The sequence below is a fragment of the Podarcis muralis genome, chromosome 16 (assembly GCF_964188315.1).
Source record: "Podarcis muralis chromosome 16, rPodMur119.hap1.1, whole genome shotgun sequence".
Classification (NCBI taxonomy): Eukaryota; Metazoa; Chordata; class Lepidosauria; order Squamata; family Lacertidae; genus Podarcis; species Podarcis muralis.
In genome coordinates, this window is record NC_135670.1 from 27,595,355 (window position 1) to 27,611,520 (window position 16,166).

The 16,166-nt window shown below is 45.7% G+C and overlaps 1 protein-coding gene across 1 annotated transcript in view; it reads left to right on the forward strand.

Moving 5' to 3' along the window:
* Window positions 1–16,166, forward strand: part of LOC114586355 (immunoglobulin lambda-1 light chain-like) — a 254,039-nt gene that overhangs the window by 33,451 nt on the left and 204,422 nt on the right. The window lies entirely within an intron of this gene.

Sequence of the window (16,166 nt, forward strand, 5' to 3'; positions counted from 1 at the left end):
GGTCATTGGCTTGCAGCTAATGCTAGTCCTACTTACAGCAATAATACTTAATAACCAATAATTAATAATTAATAATTAATAATTAATTATGCCCAGTGCTTTTTTTCTTAAAAATGTTTAGGGGTACTCTCATTTTGACTCAAGAAAACCACTATTTTATAGTTCAAATCAGGAAAAATAAATACAGTAAATGGACAAAAGTACGAAAATTCACAAAATATTTAGGGGGGGGGGAAACACCCATCTGGCTGGGTCCCCCCAGCCACTCTGGGCGGCTTACAGCACAGAAAATATTGTAAAACATTAGACATTAAAAAATTCGCGATACAGGGTTGCCTTCGGATGTCTTCTAAAGTCAGATAGTTGTTTATTTCCTTGACATCTGATGGGAGGGCGTTCCACAGGGTGGACGCCACTACCGAGAAGGCCTTCTTAGGACCTAAGTTAGTCATGTCCATTAATTTCAGTGGGTCTGCTCTAGGTTGGACTAGTACTGGAGACAACACTATGAACAGAATCAGGTTTGCCCTCCCACTTCTAATAGCACAATGCATCTGGTCACGTTTGCATCTGACCAGACTTCTGTAGTTCAGATGTCATGAGTGGATGGGGCCAAATGGAAAAGTGGACTGAGTGTAGCAAGAAGTGAGGTTGCAGGGAACCAAGCAGAGGGGCTTGTCTGTAGTGAGTTTTCAATTTTATATGTGCTACAAGCCACTCAGAGTGGCTGGGGAAACCCAGCCAGATAGGCAGGGTATTAATGTTGTTGTTGTTGTTATTTATGATCATCATCTTTTACCTTTTTGTAGTAGACTAGTTTTGCACCCCTCTCTGACCTCCATCCAGTAAAATGAGAGGCTATAGCTGGAGCTTGTTGTAAGCTGTTCAAAAAGATGCATAAATTCTTTGCAAAAAGAAGAGTTCGCTACCCCTTGACCCTGGACTTAGACCAGGGTCTAAACCGACTGGCAGGCTGGATTAGGCCCCCAAAACGGACTTTGGACATGCCTGATTTAGAGGAACTATCTGTTGCCTTTATAGCATTTGTGGGCCAGGCTGGTTAAGGCATTGAGGACGGACAGGAGAGATGTATTTGCATATCTTTGCATTCACCACCTCACAGGGTTTAAGACAAACCAGAAAGGCTCTTTTCAGAGAAACCTTTTGCTTCAGAGGAAGCCCAACTTCCATGCATTCCTCCAACATGGCTAACTTTCCTCTCCTCCTCGTCCTCCTTTTCGCTTTTTGCAGTGGTAATGTAGTGAATTTGTTGTTTGTGTTTTGAAATGCGGCGTTCCAGCTCTTTTTCCTCCTCTTAGGAATATATTTTGAGAAGAGGACTTCCTCTGTTACCTTGCTCCCTGTTGGGTTTTCTTCCCTTTTCTCGTGGCTTGGGTGGAACAAATGTTTCTCTGACAACAGTCTCTCTATTTTCTCTGCTTTCTTTCAGGGGTCTTTAGCCAGTTTGTGTTGACTCAGACACCTTCGCTGTCAGTAACCCCTGGAGAAACAGCCACAATCTCCTGTACCAGGAGCACTGGGAAAATTGGAGACTACTATGTATCCTGGTACCAGCAGAAGCCAGGCAGTGCCCCCAAACTGATTATATATCAGCACAGCACCAGACCCTCTGGAATCCCAGAGAGGTTCTCTGGTTCCTATGACACCTCGTCCAACTCTGCCACCTTAACTGTCTCCAACCTTCAAGCAGAAGATGAGGCTGTTTATTACTGTTTATCCTATGACAGCAGCAGCAAGCGCACAGTGATACAACCACATAGGGAAGTGTGACAAAAACCTCCTTGCAGACGATGGGCTTCTTTTGGCACTGGCTGCAGCCGATACTGAACTATGTCAAAAACCACTCCTTAGGGGGACTGTTCTCCATCGGTTCATGAGAAGAGATGTGGTGAAATTATCACAGTGGGGTGCATGGTAAAAAATGAAGCAAAATACAGTGGTACCTCGGGTTACATACGCTTCAGGTTACAGACTCCGCTAACCCAAAAATAGTCCTTCAGGCTAAGAGCTTTGCTTCAGGATAAGAACAGAAATTGGGCTCTGGCGGCACGGCAGCAGCAGGAGGCCCAATTAACTAAAGTAGTGCTTCAGGTTAAGAACAGTTTCAGGGTAAGAATGGACCTCCGGAACAAATTAAGTACTTAACCTGAGGTACCACTGTACTGTTTTAACACAGTACAATATGATCAGGATCCTTCACATAAGGAAGCCGACAGCAAATCTTTCTCTCTCTCTCTCTCTCTCTCTCTCTCTCTCTCTCTCTCTCCAAAGTCCATCTGGAGCAGGGCCAGAGGTGGTCTCCGCCTGCCTCCCTCTCTCCAGGAATCCTTTCCCACCTGTTTATATACCTGTTTGGCAGGAACTCGTGTTCCAAAACACTGTTCCGGTATGATCACATCTTATCAGCCTCTTAGAAATCCTGTGGAACCACACATTTATCTAGCCCTATCTGAGAACCCATTTCATTTATCAAATGGATCCTTTGTTAGCTGGGATTTGTTTTTGTTTTTGAATTTATTTATTTGGTTTTTCAGGTTAAAGTTTTACAATCACATATCCAACATGCAACATAAAAGCAAGATTCCAAAGAATCTCCTGGACTTCCCCCTCCTCCCATTTGTGGGTCCTGTTGTTAGTCATTTCCTCCTGCATCTTTTATAATACAAATCTTTTACATCTCCATTATGTCCAAAATTCACCATTGCACTATGAAGTGAAGGCACAAGACAGGTGTTGATCATCATGTGAGCTGCGCACAGGTGGGCTGCATGCAAGCTGCCGGCCAGCCCTGTGGAGCCTCCTTTTATTGAGACAAACATGCAAACCAGGCAGATACATTTTGGGCTGTGACCTTTACACATCTTGGTCCCGAGATCGTGGGGTGGTACAAAGTTATTTTGGCACCTGTTTCCACCGCGTCATTTCCCCCTTGCACAGCGTATGAGAAGGAGACAAAAGGTCTCAGGGACAAAGGTTACAGACAGGACACTGCAGACTACTGAGACTGTAAAAGGTTAGACAGAGGGAACGATGTTCAGACAGCTGTGGCTGGTCTGGGGGGGTGTACCCCACACCCCAAGGTCACGCGTGCAGGCAGACTGTGACTGCCTGCTGGTGGGGAGTGTGCTCCCTCCGAACCCCACTGCCCACTCCGCGATTATCCCTACAGAACTACAAGTGATATTCCAATCCTACTAATGATTTTTGCTGTTTACATTGGTTTTTAAGATAAGTTATAAATTTTCCCCATTCCCTATTAAAAGTTTGGTTTTCCTGAGTTCTGATTCTCGCAGTCATTTTGGCCATTTTGGCATAATCCATCAACTTGACCTGCCATTCTTCTCTGGTCGGGACTTTATCTTCTTTCCATCTCTGAGACAATAAAATCCGCACACCCATACATAAATAGTCCTTTCTGTTCCCTTGAGATTTCGACACTTTGAATTCCAAAAAGAAAGGCTTTGGGTTGTTCTGTGTTTTTTTTTTAGAAAAAGTTATTTTAAACATTGTTAGTTGGAATTTGAATCTTCTCATCCAGGTGATCGTCTTTATTTCAAGGCTCTCCAGTGTCAGTGCTTCTGGATGTAGAAGGTGTTAAGATGTGGATGAACATATCAGACGACACAGTGATTCTTCAAACAGCTCTTGTTTATTCACAGGCCAGAACAGAACTGAACTGAAGGGTTCAGTCAGCCTGCTTATATAGAGCTCCAGTACAACGTAACTGTAACAATTTTCTAAAACTATCCAATCACTGAACGTCACTTTTGAGGCCTTATTTGCATAACTATCTACAGTATCCCCCTGCTGGCCCAGGGTGAGAACTTCAGTACATAACAGAAGGATTCTGATGCCCTTGTTGGAGTCTTGCCATCTTTCTAACGGGTCATGTGCTTGTGCCTTCAATAACAGCACTTAAGCCGGCGAACTTTATCCTGTCACTTCCCCCAATTTTGAGAGAAGTTTTGCGGTGGAAATGTCAGTGTGCCAGGCTGCTTTTAGAACTGTGACGCCTGCCGTTCTGGCTTGCATCTTTAGGGGTTGCTGTCAGACCACTTTCACCAGATTTAGCACCAATGTATGTTCTTGTAAATTCCCTGCACCTGCGGTGCCAAGTGAAGCAGAAGAGTGCACAGTATTCGTGAATAAATCTCTTGGGTCTTCCAGCTCCTTCCTGCACAGAGATCAGGTGCTGATAATCTGCATCTCTCTTTAATCTCAAATTTGTTACACTGGGCTGACCCTAAGGGGTATTCACACATTACATTTAAGAATTACATTACATTACAGTGGTACCTCGGGTTACAGACGCTTCAGGTTACAGACTCCGCTAACCCAGAAATAGTACTTCGGGTTAAGAACTTTGCTTCAGGATGAGAACAGAAATTGTGTGGCGGCGGCACAGCGGCAGCGGGAGGCCCCATTAGTTAAAGTGGTGCTTCAGGTTAAGAACAGTTTCAGGTTAAGAACAGACCTCCAGAATGAATTAAGTTCTTAACCCGAGGTACCACTGTACATTTAAGATGCGGGTGGCACTGTGGTCTAAACCCCTGAGTCTCTTTGGCTTGTCAGTGGTAAGGTTGACGGTTCAAAACCCCAGAACAGAGTGAGCTCTCGTTGCTGTGTCCCAGTTCCTGCCAACCTAGCAGTTTGAAAGCACACCAGTGTAAGTAGATAAATAGGTACCGCTGTGGCAGGAAGGTAAATGGCGTTTCCATGCGTTCTGGCTTTCATCATAGTGCTCCGTTGTGCCAGAAGTGCTTTAGTCCTGCTGGCCGCATGACACAGAAAGCTGTCTGCGGACAAATGCTGGCTCCCTTGGCATGAAAGCAAGATGAGCACTGGAACCCCATAGTTGCTTTTGATTGGACTTAACCGTCCAGGTGTCCTTTACCTTTACCTTACGTTTAAGAAGTGTACAGTACAATCTGTGCAGTGCCGGATATACGTAAAAGCTAAACAAGCTATAGCTTAGGGCCCCACTCTCCTGGGCCCCCCCAAAAAAATTAAAGGAAAAAAAACTGGATATGCATTTCCAAAGATAAAAAACAAATGAAATAAAACCTACATACAGCAACAGTGTTTTGTGTTGTGTTGTGTTGTGTAGGCTATGTATATTCTAGGGTCTCAGCCTGCGTGTCAGATGGAGCTGGTAGACAGCTGCCCTGGACACAGAACTGACCTGTGCCTCCAAGGACAGCTGTGAGTCCAAAATGACTCCCAGGCTGTGCACCTGGTCCTTCAGGGGCACAGTTACCCCATTCAGGACCAGGGAGTCCCCCACACCCACTTACCCCCTGTCCCCCCAAAACAATACTTCTGTCTTGTCAAGATTCAACCTCAATCTGTTAGCCACCATCCATCCTCCAACCGCCTCCAGACACTCACATGAAGTTCTAGTTAAGCCAATGAGCTCAAGCTTGATTTGCATGGAGGGACCATTCATCTGGCTCTGACAGATTTAAGAAAGGAAAGAGTGAGGTCCCTGCCATTTGCCTCTTAGCTTCAGAAAGCCACATCGCTTTTGAGAGCTCACCATGGCCTGGGTTCTGTTTTTCCTGATTCTTCTCAATTACTGTTCAGATAAGGAAATGTATTTGTACACATCTAGGAGCCAAAGCCAGGGGACGCAGGTGGTGCTGTGGGTTAAACCACAGAGCCTAGGACTTGCCGATCAGAAGGTTGGCAGTTCAAATCCCTGAGATGGGGTGAGCTCCCATTGCTCTGTCCCAGCTCCTGCCAACTTAGCAGTTCGAAAGCACGTCAAAGTGCAAGTAGATAAATAGGTACCACTCCGGCGGGAAGGTAAACAGCGTTTCCGTGTGCTGCTCTGGTTCGCCAGAAGCTGCTTAGTCATGCTGGTCACATGACCCGGAAGCTGTACACCGGCTCCCTCGGCCAATAAAGCGAGATGAGCGCCGCAACCCCAGAGTCGGCCACGACTGGACCTAATGGTCAGGGGTCCCTTTACCTTTACCTTTACCTAGGAGCCAAAATCAACACTCATATAATAGCTGAGAACATACAATATAGAGAATCACGTTCTTCCTCTTTCTTCCTTGTAAACAAAGGTGTCATTTCACAGCCAACAATGATTCAGCCATTCTCCCAGTCTGTTTCCCTGGGCTAAACTGCGAAACTCTCCTGCTCTAGAAGTGGTGGCAGAAATTGGAACAGCTACAGCTGGTATCAGCAGAAAGCTGGCGAGGCTCCTCTCTTTGTTCTCTTTGGTGCTGACAAGAGGGGAGAAGGGATCCCAGATCGGTTCACTGGCTCCGAATCTGGGAATACTGGCTATCTAACCATCTCCAACATCCAGGCTGAAGACGAAGCAGTTTATTACTGTCATGACTTGGAGGGCACCAGTGATGTGGGCTTCGTAAGTGGTACCAACATCCAGAGTGCTACAGCCTGATGGGGAACCAAGACAAAAACCTGCACACTTCCTCCCTAGTGTCAAAACCGAGACTCATTCAAGCATTGAATGCAGCCCGAATGAGTTTTGCCTATTTATTTTTTTTGCCACACATGGGTGATGATCGTTGTTTTGATGCATCCATGCTACTGATGACCAGACGTCACTTGAAACATCTGTTGGTGAAGTGAAAAACTGTGGCTGACAATCTCCTCATTCATTCCTCGCTCCTTTTTGGAATTCCCTGTGTGGTAGTATTGATTCATTCACACTTGGTGTCAGGGATGTGGCTGAATCGAACGCCTGGGAAGAGTCTGGTGGAGATGAAGGAATGCCAGTACAAAGGGAGCCAGAGCCTGACTATGGAGACGAGGGGTTGCAGCCACAGACAGAGCAGGAGTGGGTTAGTTTGGCCCCCATTCATCAAGAATTCCCAGACTCACATAGAGCAGCAGACTTGGAGAGCTCATAGGCAGAGGGAGGGGAGGAAATAGATGACATTGAGGGGGTTGCTATGCAACCAGGAGGGAGACCACGTTTAGAGGGATCTTTGTTTGATAACGAGTGGGAGGGGAGTTCATCCACCTCCTCTCCAAACCAAAAGGGTTAAAATGCAATGGAAGTACAAGAGAGGAAGGACTGGACTTTGGCGCCCTTTGTGCTGCAAAAGGGGCGGAGACTCAGAGTGACCGACTTGTAGCTAAGAGTGGCAGGTTTGGAGCTGTGCTCTGGATGTAAATTGTAAATAAACATACCATAAAACTGCCAGAGATTCATTAATTCTTATTGGGGCTTGCTTGCCTGCCTGAGATCATTACACTTGGGTTCTGTTGCCCAGAGAAAGGCCCATTGCTGTGTATGAGAGCACCTGTGTCAATCCTTTTCTTTTCTACAGCTTCCCCTACTGTCTTCCTTACATTTCACCTGGTTTTAGGCTCACCACTAAGTCTCTTGTTCATGGACTCTCTAGTATTTGGTTTCTGTTCCCTTTTCGTTTCCCTGATTTTGAGGGGAGCCCCTCCCCATCCTTTTGCTCAGTTTTTCTACACCTCAAAATGAGGGCACCCCTCCACAATGCCTTCCTTCTCTCTTTGTTTCTTGACCACTGCAGCGCAGTTGAGGGAGCCATCCTTTCTGCTTAACTCCTCTGACCCATTTCCTCTGCAACTGGGACAAATAGCCTTCTGGGCTATTTCCCTCCTGCTTCTTACATTCCTCTGACACCCTTATGGTCAAGTCTATACCTCTCTTTCAGTGTACCCTTTTACCTCTGCATGCCAAGATTGTCCCCCCCCCCATGTCCTGATTGCCAGCATTTTCCCCTGTTATGGCTTTACATAGATACAGACAGATGTCAGTGGTGGTTCTGGCTGTCTCCCCCTTTCTGGAAGCACAATTCCCCAACACCAGTTGTTTTTAACCACTGTGCCATGGCACCCTGGGGTGCCTTGAATGATGGTCAGGGGTGCTGCGGGCAACACTGGCCTCCATCACTCTTTTCTTCCCTCCCACCTGGGTGTTAGAGATGGTTAAACTTTTCTGGAATTTTGAAAGGGAAAGGCTCTGTATATCTGTTTGTCTGCTCCTCTATGCAAATACAAGTAGATAAAGAAGTTCTTGCAGAACCAATGAGCACAGAGCCAATTTGCATGACGGAGTCATTTGGTATTTCTGGGGGACTTCAAAGAGGATGAAGGGGATCCCATCTAGATCTCTTTCGGAAGGGAAGCCAGACTCCTTTAGAGTGCTCACCATGGCCTGGCCTCTGTTTTTCTTGGCACTTCTAAGCTTCTGCTCAAGTAAATCCCCCACAATTGTCTATGGATGTTTGTGATTTCTTTTTGCTTTTAACTTGTCTTTAACTTTTTGTGAGTTTATTGTTTTTATATGGTTGTAAACCACTGTGAGATTTTTTTGTGAGACAGAGGAATATAAATATTTTTATAAATAAAAGTATGGAGGACTCAGTGAACACAGGCCAAGATCAAATCTCTTTTCACGATGTACTCATCATAGGAACACAATGCTTTTGTGATATTTGTGTAACTTAACAAAGTCATGATTTATTTCCTATTTCTTTTGCAAAGGTGTCACTTCACAACCAACAGTCACCCAGCCTGCTTCGTCTTCTGTGGCCCCCGGCCAAACAACTAAACTCTCCTGCACTGCCAGTAATGGTGGGAGCTGGTACTACTTTCAGTGGCATCAACAGAAACCTGGCCAGGCTCCTCGCTTTGTGATCTATAGTACCAGCACCCGGGGAGAAGGGATCCCAGATCGGTTCACTGCCTCTTCCTCTGGGAACACTTAAAATTTAGCCATCTCCAACACCCAGGCTGAAGATGAGGCAGTTTATTACTGTCTTGCTTGGGAAGACAACAGTAAACCGTTTCACCATGGTACAACCTATTTGGGTACTGAGACAAAAACCTTTACTCTACCTCCCTAGAGTGAGAAAACAAGAAGAACCCAAAAATATGACTAGTCATAGTTGAGCGGTCTTTGTTTTTGACAGGAACGTGTGATGATATCAAGGTATTTAGTCACACTGATGCTATTAAGGAAATGATCTTCACCCATGAATGGCCTCCACAATTATTGACAGGCAGTTTTGGGCAAAGCGAAATTGTCCTGGCAAGCCCCTCACCTATCATGTGCAGCCTTGCTGGCATTCCCTTAGGAAAAGGCGGTGGGTGTGGATTGTGTTGTGAATAAGGTTGTGCTAACAGATATAATTAAAATGCAGAATGGCCCAAAGTGGGCAGGATGGAATTCCTTGAAAACCAGAAATCATTATCTAAATTTCATGAATTCAAATGTGTACTTGAGATGAGATCTGCTGAAATTATAGGTTTGATGAAAATCCTAGATTCAATAAACAACCATCTGAAAGCTCAGGGGTGGAGGGTGTTGCAGTCTAACAACATCTGGATGGAAACAAGATTCGCTCCAGGATTCTCTACTTTATCTTTGTGTTTTGCCAGGAGTAGGGGAGATCTGTCCTCACCTTTCCATCCACCCCGCCAACCCACCCATGGCCCAGCTGGGTTATCATCTAGTCAGGCCCCTGACAAAGTTCATACAGGTGGAGAACCGTCACTGTGGCCTCCTCCCAACCTCCTTTGGGGTGATCAGAGCTTGAGACACCAGGGGGAGATGTTAGTTCCGTTTCTCTACATTTGACAGATTTGCACCTGCAGTGAAAAGTTAAACAGATGAGCATTTTATCTGGGTGTTCCTCATTCATGAAATTCCAGTGTCTGCACACAACTGGATCTACCTTAGAATACACTCAGATGACGATTGAGCTAAGCAGTCATCTTGAAGGGGGTCTGGTTCTGATGTTGTATTCCTCTCTCAGATATGATAAATCATGTTTAATGGCTTCAGCCCTTCTTTCTCTGTCTGTAGGACGGGTGATGAATCTCAGGCTCATGGGCAAGATGTGGCCCTCCAGGCCTGTTTCTGGCCCTCAGGACTCTCCTCCAATCAAGCCCCCTTCCCAGGCTACGGCACCCCTAAGAAGCCCTGCTTGAGTCCTCCCAAAGTGCCTTTCCTGCCAGGAATATCTCCTTCGAATTTTATGGTGCCCTTTGCTTCCCTTGATGGAGAACAGAGAGAGGTTTGGATAGGTCTGGAAGGTGGTGTTCCTGGCTTCATTTTGCTAAACTAGGTTGATTTTATGAAATGGTCTCTCAAAATCTACCCCCAGATGGAGATGGTTTCGAGAACACATGAAACTGGTGTTAATCCACCTCTCCCTTGTGAGTCAGGGGGTGAACAAGGGATGCTGTACTGGCCCATCCCTCTGGCTGCTTTTGCAATTCTGGGGAGCACTTTTGCTGCAGCGCAAGGAGCAGCCTGAAGATTGAAGATAGTTTTGCCTTCAGGTTTTCCTCTGCAACTTCAGGACATAAATGGAACACACACATCCACCCTCCAGACCAGGGCTGGGGGAAAAGGTATTCAGCACAAGGGCCACATTCCCCTTTTAGGGGCCACCTACAAGTGGTAAGCATTACATGAGTCAAAAAGGGGGTGTACAGAGCAATCAATGTGAGACTCTTATCATTGCCCACTAGACCACTCTCCATCCATGCCAAAGTCAGATGCACATGTCTCTCCATCCTCTGCCCAGGCAGGCCAGAGACACAATCACCATTCATGGATGCAGTCTAGGCAGAGAAGAGCAATGGAGGAGGGGACAGAGCCATGTCAGTGAGAGGAGTGTCCTTGGGAAAGGGGGCATGTCCTGGGAAAAGCCCAAGGACCAGAGGGACTGCCAGACGTTTGGCCCAGAGTCCTGAGATTCCCCACCCCTGTGGTTTACAAGGCAAATAAATTATGTCCTTGTTTTACATCACCCCCTTCAGGCAAAAAAATTTCTGTGGTCATTTGTTAGACATTCATCACATTTCCGCATGATGCCTCTAACAAAGCCAATGGATGCAGACCTATTTGCATGAGAGATTATTTCTCATTTCTGTGGATTTAAGAGAGGAGGAGGAGGAGGAAGGTGCATCTAGATTGAAGAGCTGTTTGTCTCTGGGACTTTCCTTCCCTTTGACTTCACCATGGCCTGGCTCCTTCTCCTCTTCGCCCTTCTCAGCTACTGTTCAGGTCTGCTTCTGGTTGGTTAATGACTTGTGCTGAGATAATGGGTCGAGCCACAAACCCATTTATCTTATGTAATTTACCCTACAAACACAATGTTTTTCTGATCGTTATAAACCCAGAAAATGATGCATTGATTTTTATTTTTATTTTTGCAAAGGTGTCACTTTACAGACTGTAACCCAGCCAGGCTCGGAGTCTGTGTCCCTGGGCCAAACTGTGAAGCTCTCCTGCTCTAGAAGTAGTGGTGGTAGCTGGGGCAGCTTTGCCTGGCATCAACAGAAACCTGGACAGGCTCCTCGCTTTGTGTGGTATGGCACCAGCACCAGGGGAGAAGGGATCCCAGATCGGTTCACTGGTTCAGCCTCTGGGAACACTGGCTATTTAACCATCTCTAACATCCAGGCTGAAGATGAGGCAGTTTATCACTGTGGTGCCGACGAGGGCACTGGTAGCTGGAAGTATCACCGTGATACAATCTGATGGGGAACTGAGACAACAACCTTCTCCTTTCCTCCCTATAGTAGGTAACCTGAATGATTCAAGAGCTTTTTTGAGCATGAAAGTGCCAACCTGCTAACTCTGCCAGCTGAACCATTTCCTATCTAGAAGCAGAAGAGAAAGCCGTTTATTACTGTCTGTCTGATGACAGCAGTGAGCAGCACACAGTAACACAACCACAAAGGAATGTTAGGTCTGTATAGGGCTTCAGTTGGGCTTGAGTGTAGTTGTTGCCTTATTTGAGTGTAGCTGTTGTCTTATTTGAGTGTAGCTGTTGTCTTATTTTTTGAGCCATTCTAAATTAGCGAATGAGAACAGAAACTGCATTCAAAATACTTTGAAGGGCAGCAAATGTTTTGGCAAAACTCCTGAGGTGGGATACATATGAAAAAGTCACCAGGATCCTTCCCCTAGGGCAGTTGGTGATGAAGTCCAGTTGGAACAGGTCCAGAACTTTCCTAGAAGAGTTGGAATGGACCACAAGGGTCATCTAGTCCAACCCCCTGCTATGCTGGAATCTTTTGCCCCATATGGGGCTTGAAGCATCAACTCTGAGATTCAGAGTCTCATGCTCTATCAACTGAGCTATCTCTCTCCAGGAATCCTGCCTCTCCTTTTTATATACTTTTTTCATCTTGGACTCATCTTCTCAAACACTGTCCCGCTACAATTGAATTTAACTCGTTTCCTAGAGATGCTTTAGAACCTGACATTTTCTGACTCTGTAGGGGGAGAAGTGGGACCACCTTCCCCACATTTCATAGAATTTAACTGCCAGGGAGAGTGTGAGCATCGCCAGCACCTGCAGAGCCAATGAAGCAGGAGGCAGCTCAGAAGGATGCACCTGCTCAGCTTTGCACCCCCAGCTGCCCTTCCTACTCATTTGTGCGCAGAAATCCAACCATAACTGTCAGTGTGCACACAACAGAGGCCGAGGCAACCTCACTCCCAACTGATTCACCTTTGTCTCATGCTTTGGAAAGTTTTGTGAATCTGCAAAGCCTAGGAAGGAAGAGGGCAGTCTGTGATGGTTTCCATGAGAAGCTCAAATATGTGTGTGTGTTTCTTGTGTGTAGTATTTGAAAATCAGCCCTGTCTTGGCCTGAAAGTGGAACAATGGAACTATTCACATCTTCAGAAAATTCGCTACACCTTTTTAAAAAGTGCTTGGTGTTAATGGTGAGTAAGAAAAGCTTTACACATATTCCTCAACAAATGTTACATACCTTCCCACAATTTTTCTCACTGAAACTGAGACATTAGCAGGGTCTTGCCAGAGCACCTTCTGGTCTGAAGCTCTGAGAAATGAAAGCTAGGAGCTAAATGGCACTTTAAACTTTGGTTAAGGGCACAACAATGGAAGGTCTACACACACTTTTTTATAAGAATACAAAGCTGAAAATGAATGAACTGCAGCTAAAATCTTATATATAAATCTTATATATAAGCCATGCTTCCCCACTAAAGGGTCTCTTCTCCAGTCTTCAGAGAATGGCTGGAAGTGAGGAGGCAGGAAAAGGTCCTCCTTTCCTTCCACTCTGCAGTTTTATTCTGAAATCTTAGGCACAGCACTGCACCCATATGTCAGAATCTGTTCACGCTAATGAAATTTCTTGTTGCAGAACAAGCCTTGAATAATGGGAGTTTCGAATGCTGCCCCCATCACTCTTGTGCAAATGTCTCCTTAGAACATTGGCTTTGGACAAGGAGTTAAATAAGTTCCTGCAGAGCCAATCACTGTAGAACCAATTTGAATGAAGAACCCCTTTGGTATTTATAGGGGGGTTTAGAAAGGAGGAAGAAGACCCCATCTTGATCTCTCTCCCAAAGAAAGGCACACCCTTTTGGAGAGTTCACCATGGCACAGCCTCTGTTTTTTCTGGCACTTCTCAGCCTCTGCTTAGGTAAGGGTATGGAGGACTCACTCCAGAAGCCTATTTCTACTATAAAAATTTAATGATTTTATTATTTATACTCTTCCCATCTGGCTGGGTTGCCCCAGTCATGCTCTGTGCTTGTCATGGAGACTGAGTGCCTATTTGATACCTGAGAACATGTAAAATGGACCCAATTCATGCTTTCCCCCATTTTTCTTGATGACAAGGTGTCAGTTCACAGCCAGCCTTGACTCAACCTGCCTCTGAGTCTGTCTCCTTGGGCCAAACAGCTAAACTCTCCTGCTCAAGAAATGGTGGTAGTAAGTGGGATGGATTTCACTGGCTTCAGCAGAGACCTAGAGAGGCTCCTCTTTTTCTGTGCTATGGATCTAGCCAGAGAACAGGGATCTCTGATCAGTTCATTGGCTCTGCCTCTGGCAACATGGGCTATTTGATGATCTCCAACATCCAGGCTGAAGATAAGGCAGTTTATTACTGTGCTGATTGGGAGTACACTGGGAGTAACAAGCTCCACCATGATACCATCTGATGGGGAATTGAGACAAAAACCTTCACTTTTCCTCCCCAGAGCTGAGAATGAACTAGCACACTGGGGCTTTATTTTGTTGATGCCAGAGGAGCTTATGAACAAAAGAGCTAAAAGGCGAGGAAAGCCCATTTGGTCTCAGTTACTTCTCAATCCAGATGATCGAGGGCCTTTAGACGAAGCCTTATGAGGAACAGTTGAAGGAGCTGGGTATGTTTAGCCTGGAAAAGAGGAGACCGGGGTGGGGTGGGGAGGGGAGATATGATAGGCATCTTCAAATATCTCAAAGGCTGTCACATGGAAGAGGGAACAGGATTGTTTTCTCCTGGTCTGGAGGGTAGGACTCTAGAGGTTGTGGACTCTCCTTCCTTGGAGGGTTTTAAGCAGATGTTGGATGGTCATCTGTCCTGGAAGCGTTAGCTGAGATTCCTGCATTGAAGGGGGTTGGACTGGATGACCCTTTGGGATATTCCACCTCTACAATTGTATGAGTTTATGATTCTCAAGCGTCATCTTTCTTTGTGTGTGTTTTTCAAGGTGTCAGTTCACAGCCAACCTTGACTCAACCTGCCTCTGAGTCTTTCTCCTTGGGCCAAACAGCTAAACTCTCCTGTTCAAGAAATGGTGGTAGTAAGTGGGATGGATTTCACTGGTTTCAACAGAGACCCGGAGAGGCTCCTCTTTTTCTGTGCTATGGATCTAGCCGGAGAACAGGCATCTCTGATCGCTTCACTTGCTCCATCTCTGGCAACATGGGCGATTTGATGATCTCCAACATCCAGGCTGAAGATGAGGCTGTTTATTACTGTTGTGACTGGGAGCACAGCATCATTCAAGGGTTCCACAGTGGTACAATCTGAGGGAGAAGTGAGACAAAAACCTTCTGCTTTCCTCTCTAAGGTGAGGCAGGCAAAATCATTCAAGAGTTGGCTGGAGCGTTTACATGTATTGCCTGTTTTGGAGTAGAATCTGTGATGACATCAATGGGTATGTTTTCAGGTTTGGGGTTTTCCCAAAACGTTGTAAGTAAAACGTTGGTAATCACAGTTGTTGATCTTCCAGGTCTCCGACCTTTGACCTGTGGAGAGGGAGGCTGGACTAGGTTTCCTATATTTGATCAAAATGTCACACTCTTTGCACCACATTCACACACATGTATGTTCAGTCCCTAGAGGGTCAGGATCCTTGCCCCGCTTCCATGTCCTCATTCATTCATCAAGATCAACACCAAGCAATCTCTTTGAATGCACCTGATACAGATTCCATTCCAATTCGCTCCCATGCGATTAACCATCTATCCAAACCTTTGGAAACGGCTGTGAATTCTCATATTTGGGGGAGGAAGAGCAAATTATTGTATTGTTTCCACAAGTTGTGTTTCTGTGTGAGTGTTTCTGTGTATATTATTTCCAGGAATAAGATCAGCATTGGGCAGAATGTAGCCTACTGAAACTGGTTCTCTTGCTATATTTGGAAAAGTTACTACAGATTCCCAACTTCTGGGGGTGGAAAACCTAAAGACCAAGGACAAATACTGCCTCCCAGTGCTCTGCATTTGGCCCTTCGGATTCTCCCCAGGAGTCCCTGGTGAAGAGGGGTCTCTTTCTATGGCATTGTGTTTTACATCCATTCTGAACGTGGGAAGCCAGCTGTGTTGCATTTGAGACCCCTTCCTGCTCATTCTGCTGGGTTGCCCAATGGGCATCTGCCCCAAACTCCTGTCCTGATGTCACCATTGCCCTTCTCCTTTTATCCTGGCCAAAATGCGGACCTCCCACAGCACCATTATGAAAATAAGTCCTTTCTTCATTGGCTTCACACACTAGCAGCTAAACAAAGAAGTTCTTGCTGAACCAATCAGCACAGAACTAATTTGCATGAAGCATTTGTTTGGTATTTCTTGGGGAATCCAGAAAGGAGAAAGAGGATCCCATCTAAATCTCCCTCGGAACGATAGTCACACTCCTTCAGAGAGCTCACCATGGCCTGGCCCCTGCTTTTCCTGGCGCTTCTCAGCTATTTCTCAGGTAAGGGTATGGAAGATTCAGCTGACATAAGACAACGTCAAAGCTATTTCCATAATTTAACTATCACAGGAACATCATGAATCTGTGATATCTGAAAGCATAGAAAATGTACTCAAGTCATGATTTCTGTGCTTTTTCTTTTTGTAAAGGTGTCCGATTCACAG